Source organism: Melanerpes formicivorus, unplaced genomic scaffold (genome assembly GCF_026170545.1).
Source record: "Melanerpes formicivorus ecotype bairdi unplaced genomic scaffold, bMelFor1.0.p_v2 SCAF_76, whole genome shotgun sequence".
Classification (NCBI taxonomy): domain Eukaryota; kingdom Metazoa; phylum Chordata; class Aves; order Piciformes; family Picidae; genus Melanerpes; species Melanerpes formicivorus.
The window spans coordinates 2,697,192-2,707,300 of record NW_027142428.1 but is presented as its reverse complement, the minus strand read 5'-3'; positions in this window follow the sequence as shown (position 1 = coordinate 2,707,300).

Genomic DNA, 10,109 nt, shown 5'->3' with positions numbered 1-10,109 from the left:
CATCCCTGGAGGTGTTTCAAAGAGGCAGAGATGGGGTCCTGAGTGACGTGGTTTAGCACCAGCCTCGGTAGGGTTAGGGAATAGTTGGACTTGATCTTAAAAGTCTTTTCCACCAAAACGATTCTGTGATTCTATGATAAACAGAGGTCGATATCTGCATTAGTTCTCATGATACACTGTGATATAATCAAGGTAGTGGAATTTCACTGGAGACTTGGTTATTGTTCATGCTGAAGTCAAACAAACTATAGGACAGCTTGGCCTTGGAAAGATGGACTTCTGGGAAGCTTAGAGCTGTCCCTGATGGATAAAGGATACCTTGGGACAACCACAATAACACCATCAACCCAACCCCTCTGACACATCTTTGGGACCCTCCCAGCATCATCTGGTGTCACAGATCAGTGATTAAAGCAAGACTGACATCCAGGCATGCCTGGATCAATCAAGCAGCAAGAATCATAGTCACAGGATCATTTTGGTTGGAAAAGACCATTGAGTCCAGCCATTATCTTAACTCTACCAAGGCTGGTGCTAAATCATGTCCTTCTGCCTGGGTGGTTAGCAATTGATAGTGTAGGTGACAGTGACTAGTCAAGTTGTCTTGTACCTGAATACTTGAAGGGTTTAAGAGTGCTGTGTAAGAACCAGCTTGTCTGGGACATCTTGTGCATGAATAAAAACTTGCCCTTCTAATTCTGTGTGTTGCATCCCAGCCTCCCTCCTTGGTCAGCACAGACAGGTTGTGAATCTTCATGACTCACAGGGTGCTGGGGTCTCGCTCCCAGCCAAAGCCAGAAGCTTGCTGGCCTCAAGCCCACATGTTCAGCTTTTGAGGTGCATCGATGGAAAGGCTTTTTTTCCCATGAATACAGCTGAGTGCTGTCCTGTGCTGGAGCCAAAGAGATCTGTACCATTTGATTCATGATCAGCAATGCAGACAGCCCAGAAATGGCTTTGCAGATACCACTGCCAGGAAGCTTGTGATGCTGCCAGCATGAGGCTGCTCTACAATCTGGTTTTACCCCAGATATCTTGGGAGTGGGGCAAGAGTTTCATTATATGCACACGGGCTTCTTGGCAGCAGCAGGGTAAAACTGCTGTCCTTATGAACACCACCATCCCAGCTTGCACTCCTGTGCCCAGGCCCCGTGGGCACTGCAGGGGGCTGTATCCCTGCCAGCTTCAGTGATGGCTGAAGCCACTGTCCCTTGAAACTGTGGTAGCAGCAGACTCCAGCATAAAGGCATGCTCAGACCAGGCTGGTTCAGAGTAAGACCAAGCTTTTTCAGGCAGACATAGGACTGCAAATTCCCAGAATTTGGTTGACACTGCCAACCCACTGTCAACTGGGTGGTTGACACTGTCAACCCATCCCTATTGATAATTTACAGAATGGTTTGGGTTGAAAGGGACCTTAAGGATCATCTAGTTCCAGCACCCCCACCATGGGCACGGACACATTGCACTAGATCAGCTTGCTCAAAACCTTGTCCAACCTGGCCTTGAACACCCTCAGGGAGGGAGCATCCACAACCTCCCTGGGCAACCTGTTCCAGTGTCTCATCACCCTCACTGTCAAGAATTTCTTCCTAATCTCCAGTTTAAATCTTCCCCTCTTCCAGCCCAAAGCTGTTGCCCCTCATCCTATCACTACAAGCCCTTGTAAGAAGTCCTTCCCCAGCTTTCTCACAGGCCCCCTTCAGGTACTGGAAGGCTGCTGTAAGGACTCCCTGGAGCCTTCTGTTCTGCACCCCCAAAATGCACCTTACCCCTCTTGAAGTGCATGCAGCAGTGGTGGTACCTTAAGGTGGTAGCACAGACAGTGGGATGGAGAGACACAAGCTACCCCTAATGGTGCCATGACCTGGTGTGGTCCTATGGAGGAACTGAGCACCACGTGGTGGTTTCTCCAGGGGAAGGCTGGCCAAGTTGCTCACAGCTGGTGGATTTTGGCTGTGGGACAGGAATAGGGCAGAAGGAAGGAGCTTGTGGGTAGGAGGCAGGAGACAGCACTGGAGATGTGCTGCAGAGCTGAGCAGGAGTGCCAAGGGCAGAGCAGAGCTTTGGCTTGGCAAATAACTGGCAACTCAGCATGGAGGCAGCTTGAGAAGAAGGAAGAAAATGTGGTTTGGATTGCCATAGATTAAGAAGATGACTAATATTTTTCAGCAAAATGGAGAACTAAACCTGAAGAAAGCAATCCCATAGCTTGAGCCAGCTTCATTGTGGAGCTTGTCATCTGCCTGCTCTGAAAGCTTTGCTCTTTCTTGTGTTCCTGGTGTCCTCAAGAGCCAGATGGGCTGGCCACTGGTGAGACAGTTCCTGCAGGCTGGGACAGCATTAGGTTGACCAAGGCATGGGATGAGAGGCCACAACTATGGGACACAAATGATGCAGAGCAGGGAACAGGGCGTCTCTTGATTTTGCCACCTCAGGCAAGTGCTGTGATGCTAGCAGCTGCTTCTTGCAGGTGGTTCAGATTTTGGCAGCTCCATGGGGGAAATTTGGGGCTCTTTGCATGTCCTGAGAACTCAGGGCTTGCCAAAAAAGATTTGAGATCTGGGAGTGTGTTCCTTCAAACGCATCTGGTGCTCAAGATTGAGCAGGCAGTGGCATTGCTCTGGTGCTAACATGCCCCTGCACGTCTCCCCAGAACTGTTTCCTGGGCTTGTAGGCAGCTCTTTCACACCTACTGAGCAGCGCCCTGGCACCAGAACCACTGCCAGCCAGCTTGGGCAGCACGAGGAAGTGTCTGCCTAACCCTTTCTGTTTTAAAGTGCCTCATTTGTTTGTCCTGGGTTTATTTGTGAAGAAAGGTTTGGGCTGTGGAGAATCCCAGTGGCACGGGCAGGGACCCAGAGGGAGCAGCTGCGAGTGGGCACCTGGGCAGCTGTAAGTGGGCAAGTTGCCAACAGGTAAGCTGGGGGACACCAAAACGCAACTAATCCTGCCAGCCTTTCCACTTCCTCTCCTTATTTGTCTCTGGAGGGTATTTTCAAACCCTTCAAGATGTCCTCAAGTAGTTTCCAGGGCGACAGTGCTAAAGTCATCACTGCCATGGAAACCCTCTCTTTGGCATAATATAAATATTTCCCTTGAAGGAGGCTGGATGAGTGGGTGATGTGCTATTTTCTAGCACTCCCTGGCTGCAACAGGGCAATCTGCAGGAGATGGGGTTGGGGGGAGGATAAAATTAGCTTGCCGTGCTGGCCAGCAAGGGGAAGAGGTGATTGACAGCATTTTTGGGTGCAAAACCTGGGGTTTGTTTGTGTCAGCCTCAAATGAAAAAGGTTTACACTACAGGGAGAAAAAAAAAGAAAAGAGGGAACGTTCTGCAAGGGCTTGCAGTGATAGGACAAGGGGGAATAGATTTGAGCTGGAAGAGAGGAGATTCAGACTGGAGATTAGGAAGAAATTCTTTATTGTGAGGGTGGTGAGACACTGGAACAGGATGCCCAGGGAGGCTGTGGATACCCCCTCCCTGGAGGTGTTCAAGGCCAGGTTGCATGGTGCCTTGATCTACCTGGTCTAGTGGGAGGTGTCCCTGCCCATGGCAGGGGGGTTAGAAGTAGATGGTCTTTCAGGTCCCTTCCAACCCAAACCATTATATGATTCTATGAAAATAGTTGGGGGTTTTTTGTCTTCAAAGTTTTCCCTCTAGTCCCAACCCCATGTTCCCTCTGGTCAGCGCAGACTGACAGGGGTGCTGGAGCATCCTTGGTGCAAAGACTGCTGAGCCAGAGTCAGCCTTTCCTGGGAATATGTGCATAGCTGAGGTTCTTCATTTTGGTTTTAATTGCCTCCTTTCTGTCTCATCCATTTGCCACCACCTTCTCTGGAGCCTGCCTGCAGCCTTGGGCAGAGGTGGTGGAGCAGGAGCCCCCTTAACATCCTCTGTGCTGCAGCATCCCCCAGTCTGAGGCTTCCTGGAAGGGTGGTGGCTGTGCCATGGGTCCCAGCCCCCAACTGCTGAAGTCCCCCAGCCACCCAGTCTCCTCTGGCACCAGGGCATAGCACCAGGGCACAGCTCCAAAGAGTCATCAGACATCAAACACCTGTCCCCACACGTGCCATTGTCCCCACACATGCCATTGTCCCCACACATGCCATTGTCCCCACACATGCCATTGTCCCCACTGTCACCACACTACACCAGCACTTGTCAGCCACTATCAAGAAAGGATCTCCAAGCTGCCCTGGGAGGTGGTTGCATGACAGAGTAGGTGTTTGCCTAAGCAGAGATGGCTGCAAAGGGTGGAGGTGCTGTCAGCATGATGGGCTGGGGACAAGCATCCACAGAGGTCATCTCTGCCCTGACTGGCACAGAGGCATAAACACCACCTGTGCCCAAGCAGATGGTTCCTCTCACATCCATGCTCTGGGAAGACACCAAAGGACTTTCCCAGCAGAACCCCCACCAAAAGCAGGGACGTTCCTGGAGAACACACGTCTCACTTTCCTGGAAGAAAGGGATGCTCTCTCCTCACAGGACTGCCCAGGCTATTTTTAAATCACTGTAGCAACCCCAGGATGGGGAGATACAGTGTGCCTCCAGCTCAGGGTGAAGTCCCCCCTCCATGCTCTCCTTTGCTGGGGCTGGCAGGGGCTGAGGATGACCATGGGCAGTCCTGGTGGGTGCAGCCCCTGCCAGCCATCTGGGCTGGAGGACAGCTCACTGTCAACCCTTCCAACACCACCCCAGAAATTCTCCTAGGAGGGCTGAGAGCTGCCTCAGTTCCTGTTTGCCCTCCCCACCCCAGGAGGTGCTGTGAGGGTGTTGGGAGGCCAGGAGGATCAGCCTCTGGTACCTGCTTTCCTTTTTCTTCCTTTGGAAACAGAAAAAAAAAACCAGCCAAACCCAGAGCAAACAATTAAAATGTTCCAGCTGCTGGCTGGGAGCAGTGATCTCAGATAAAACCCCAAGGATCTGCCAGCTAAATATAGCCTGAGCCCCATAAATTAAACAAAAGCTTTTTGCTGGGCTCCCAGAAAGCTAGTCCCAGCAGCAGTTTTATCTATGTAAGGTATAACTCTGGCAGGACTTGTTATTATTAGTCCTACCTCCCCTGTGTCACCGACCTCCCCCAGTGCTCTTGTTTGGGAACGTGGATTTTGCAGAGCCAGACTTTTCCCTCCTGGTAGCTCCTCTGCTGCCAAAGCTTTCCTGCCTTTTCATAAGAATTTACAAAGCCAGGGGGTTTTGGCCTCTTGGCCAACTTCTGATCGTTGCAGTGTCCTGCACCTGGGGAGCAATAACCCTCTGCGTCACGGAATCGTAGAATCGTTAAGGTTGGGAAGGACCTTTAAGATCATTGAGTCCAGCTGTAACCCAACTACCATGACCACTAAACTATGTCCTGAAGCACCACATTTATGCACTTCTTGAACACATTCTTGAACACCAGTACAGATTAGGAGCTGACCTAAGAGAAGGGCAACGAGGCTGGGGAGAGGCCTCGAGCACAAGCCCTATGAGGAGAGGCTGAGGGAGCTGGGGTTGTTTAGCCTGGAGAAGAGGAGGCTCAGGGGGGACCTTATTGCTGTCTACAACTACCTGAAGGAAGGTTGTAGCCAGGAGGGGTTGGTCTCTTCTTCCAGGCAACCAACACCAGAACAAGAGGACACAGTCTCAAACTGCACAAGGGAAAGTTTAGGCTGGCAGTGAGGAGAAACTTCTTCACAGAGAGAGTGATTTGCCATTGGAATGTGCTGCCCAGGGATGTGGTGGAGTCACCATCCCTGGAGGTGTTCAAGAGGGGATTGGATGTGGCACTTGGTGCCATGGTTTAGTAGTCATGAGGTCTTGGATGACAGGTTGGACTTGATGATCTTTGAGGTCTTTTCCAACCTTATTGATTCTGTGGAAAGCAGCTCCATGGAGAAGGACCTGAGAGTGCTGGTGCGTAGCAAGTTATCCATGGGACAGCAATGTGCCCTCGTGGCCAAGAAGGCCTATGGTCTGCTGGGGTGCATGAAGAAGAGTGTGGCCTGCCAATGAAGGGAGGTTCTCCTCCCCCTCTCCTCTGCCCTGGTGAAACCACATCTGGAGTATTGTGTTTAGTTCTGGTCTCCTCAGTTCAGGAGGGACAGACACATACTAGGAAGAGTACAATGGAGGCTATGAGGATGATGAAAGAACTGGAACATCTGTCTGATACTTGAAAGACTCTTTAGTCTAGAGAAGAGAAGAATGAGAGGAGATCTTATGAATGTCTCTCTGAAGAGTTGGTGTCAAGAAGAAGGTGCCAGAAGGTGACAGGGCAATGGACACAAACTGGAACACAGGAAGTTCCACCTCAACATGAGAGAAAACTTGAGGATGCTGGAACCCTGGAGCAGGCTGCTCAGAGAGGTTGTGGAGTCTCCTTCTCTGGAGACTTTCAAGACCCATGTGGATGTGTTCCTGTGTGACCTGCTCTAGGCGACCTTGCTTTGGCGGGGGGGTTGGACTTGATGATCACTGGAGGTCCCTTCCAACCCCCACCATTCTATGATTCTATGATTCAATGCCTGCCCATCTCAGATGTCCCAGAGTTTCTAGAGCTCATTTCAGGCATCTGCTTAATTTTTCAACTTACCAACTGTCCTAGGAGCTATGAGCCCTTAAATACTGCCTGCAATGCAAAGGTGTTGGGAAGACCTTGCAGATAGTGTGCAAACCAACGTGCAAGTAGGTGCTTGTCTTGCCTCCTTTTTCTCATCAAGGTTATTAACATGAGAGAACTATTGAATCATAGAATTGTTTCAGTTGGAAAAGACCACCTAAGATCATCAAGCCCAACCATCAACCTAGTACCCCCATGCCCACTAAACCATCTCCCCAGGTGTCATGTCTACATGTATTTTGAACACCTCCAGGGATGGTGACTCCACCACCTCCCTGGGAAACCTTTTCCAATGCCTGACCCCTCTTGCAAAGAATATATTTTCCTAATATCCAACCTAAACCTCCCCTGGTGCAACTTGAGTCACCATCCCTGGAGGTGTTAAAAAAACATGGTAGACACAGCACTTGGTGCATGGTTTAGTGGGCATGGTGGTATTAGGTTGGTGGCTGGACTCAATGATCTTAGAGGCCTTTTCCAACCAGAAGAACTCTATGATTGCCTTTGATTTTCTTGCTGCATTTGCTGGTAGGTCTCTGAATAATCCAGCCCATATCTCTGAAAGGTGTGAGCAGGACTGGCAGCCCAGAAAATCCAAGCTGCCTTCCCCAAGTGAGAGCACCATCTTCCCACTGAGCTGTTCTCAGCTTCCCATCCCTCCCAGCAGTCCCACAGCACGATCAGCTCTGCCAAAACCACTCAGCAAAGTTCCCTCTTGCTGAGCTGCGTGTGAGCAAGTCCCTGCAGGCGCCAGCCTTTTTCCAAGGCCACCCGTTTGTCTTTTGTCCTCCAAGGCCTCACGGGTTTCCCCAGCTCTTCTGGTTCCCTGCAATGGTTTTCAGGCAGAGAGCCCTTTTCCAGGCAGGGTGCAAGGAAAAGGAGGCCAGAGCTGCATCCCTTGGTTCCTCCCTAGGGGATGGAGGCAGCACGAGGGCTCTTCACCCACATCCCCTCCATCTCTCAGGAGCATCCCAGGGCAGGCGGGAGAAAGAACAAGGTTGCCATTCCCAATCTCCTTGAGTTCATACCTCTGTTTATAAACAAGCCTCGACCTGCCCCCTCAGCAGGGCACAACCCCCCCAGCAGGCTATTTTAAGTGAACTTAACCCTCCCTTCCCCATCCCCCCCCCAAAAGAAAAAAAGAACCCAACAAAACCCACAACAGAAAAAGAAAGCAGCAGCCAACACTGAGGCTGTCATGGCTATATTTAGTTGGAACTTTTCTGTCCAGGATTCAGACTCTATTTGGAAACCCTGTAGCTTGGCGTGCAGCCAGGCAGCTTGGTTTTATACAGTAATCCCTCAGCATATGGCAAATGTTTCTCATCTCCCAGTGGCTGCAGCACTGGCCCTGGCGGCCTGGCAGCGAAGGGTTTTGAGCTGAAACTGAGACAAGCTGACTGGCTGTGGTTGTGGATTCACTCCTTAGACCCAGAAGGTCTTCTCATAGAAACATCTTGATGTAGCTCAAAAAAACCCCCAACCCCCTTGAGCATTATTGCTGCCCTCAGCTCCAGCCCCCAGTGCCTGCTGGATGGTTTTGGGGTGCAGACCTCAGGGCATTTCAACCAGTCACTGGCCTGGGATGATGCCTGGGGGCAAGGTGAGGAGGAGGATGTGGGGCACCCTGAACCATGCCCTCAGGCCAGCTGGGCTGTTTCAGCTGTCAAGGTGGGAAACAGCTTCTGGCTCATTTTGTCCCTCTCTCCACTGAAAATGTCATGAAAATTCCCATTTCACATCCCAGGATCTCTGAAGTGTACACAACAGTTTCCCAGAGCATGGTGTAGTTCCCAGTACAACGACGGTGTTTTGATGCCAACAATTTTGCCCTGACAGTCTGTGAGTGTCTGAATGATGCTCAGGGAAGCAGAATCCTCATGCACCCTGGCCTCCTCTCCCCTCTCCTCTCCTCTCCTCTCCTCTCCTCTCCTCTCCTCTCCTCTCCTCTCCTCTCCTCTCCTCTCCTCTCCTCTCCTCTCCTCTCCTCTCCTCTCCTCTCCTCTCCTCTCCTCTCCTCTCCTCTCCTCTCCTCTCCTCTCCTCTCCTCTCCTCTCCTCTCCTCTCCTCTCCTCTCCTCTCCTCTCCTCTCCTCTCCTCTCCTCTCCTCTCCTCTCCTCTCCTCTCCTCTCCTCTCCTCTCCTCTCCTCTCCTCTCCTCTCCTCTCCTCTCCTCTCCTCTCCTCTCCTCTCCTCTCCTCTCCTCTCCTCTCCTCTCCTCTCCTCTCCTCTCCTCTCCTCTCCTCTCCTCTCCTCTCCTCTCCTCTCCTCTCCTCTCCTCTCCTCTCCTCTCCTCTCCTCTCCTCTCCTCTCCTCTCCTCTCCTCTCCTCTCCTCTCCTCTCCTCTCCTCTCCTCTCCTCTCCTCTCCTCTCCTCTCCTCTCCTCTCCTCTCCTCTCCTCTCCTCTCCTCTCCTCTCCTCTCCTCTCCTCTCCTCTCCTCTCCTCTCCCCATGTCATGTTCCCAAGTGTCGCACACTTTTCCCTGCTCCATGGCAGCTGTGAGATGGAGAGAAGCAGGAGCCAGCTGAGAAAAGGTGATCAAACAGTTATTTATACAGCTCTTCTAAATATTTGAGACTCATGACATGCATGATGATGTATAACAAAAATATCTGCTTCAAAACCATCCAAGCTAAATCCCACATCCTTATTTTAATTCAAGAGTTCAAGAGATTTAAGGCAGTCCATACTTCTTATCTCTCACAGCAAGGAGCACTCCAGCCAGCCCCAAGGGACAACACAGCCCTGGGGACAGACATACAACCCAGCACCAGAACCCTGGGGAAGCAAAGCCCCAGCAGGGGCACAGTCTGGACCAGCCATGGGAACAATGTGAAGGGCATCTGCAGGGATGTGTGGGACCAGCACATCTGAGGCAGTTTGATATGGGGACCCTCTGTCCCTGCTGGAGGCCCGACAAAGCCTGCCACAGGGATTCATAGAGCCATAAAATGGTTTGGGTTGGAAGGCACCTTAAAGATCACCCTTGCCATGGGCGGGGACACCTTCCACTAGCCCAGGTTGCTCAAGGCCTCATCCAACCTGGCCCTGAACACCTCCAAGAAGGGGGCCTCCACAACCGCCCTGGGCAACCTGTTCCAGTGTTTCCCTACCCTCATTGTAAAGAATGTCTTCCTAATCTCCAGTCTAAAATCTGCCCTCTTCCAGTTCAGAGCCAGTGCCCCTCATCCTGGCACTGTAAGCCCTTAGAAAAAAATAAAATAAATCAAAGCATCTTTTCCCAGACTGCTCAGCCTCATGGGTATTCCAAGGAGCCTCATTCTGCTCACCTAAGAGATATCAAAGCACCTGAGGGAGCATTCTGGGCTCTACAGGGCTCAGGATCTGGGGACATCTGATCTCCCAGCCCGGTGTACCAGAGCAGAGTGGTGCCTTGAGGGTGCTGGTGTCTTGCACCACCCCAGCCTTGCTGCTCCTTGCTTTCCTCCTGCCATAAGCACTGCTGCAGCACGCTGAGGCTGAGGGTTTGGTGTGCACAGC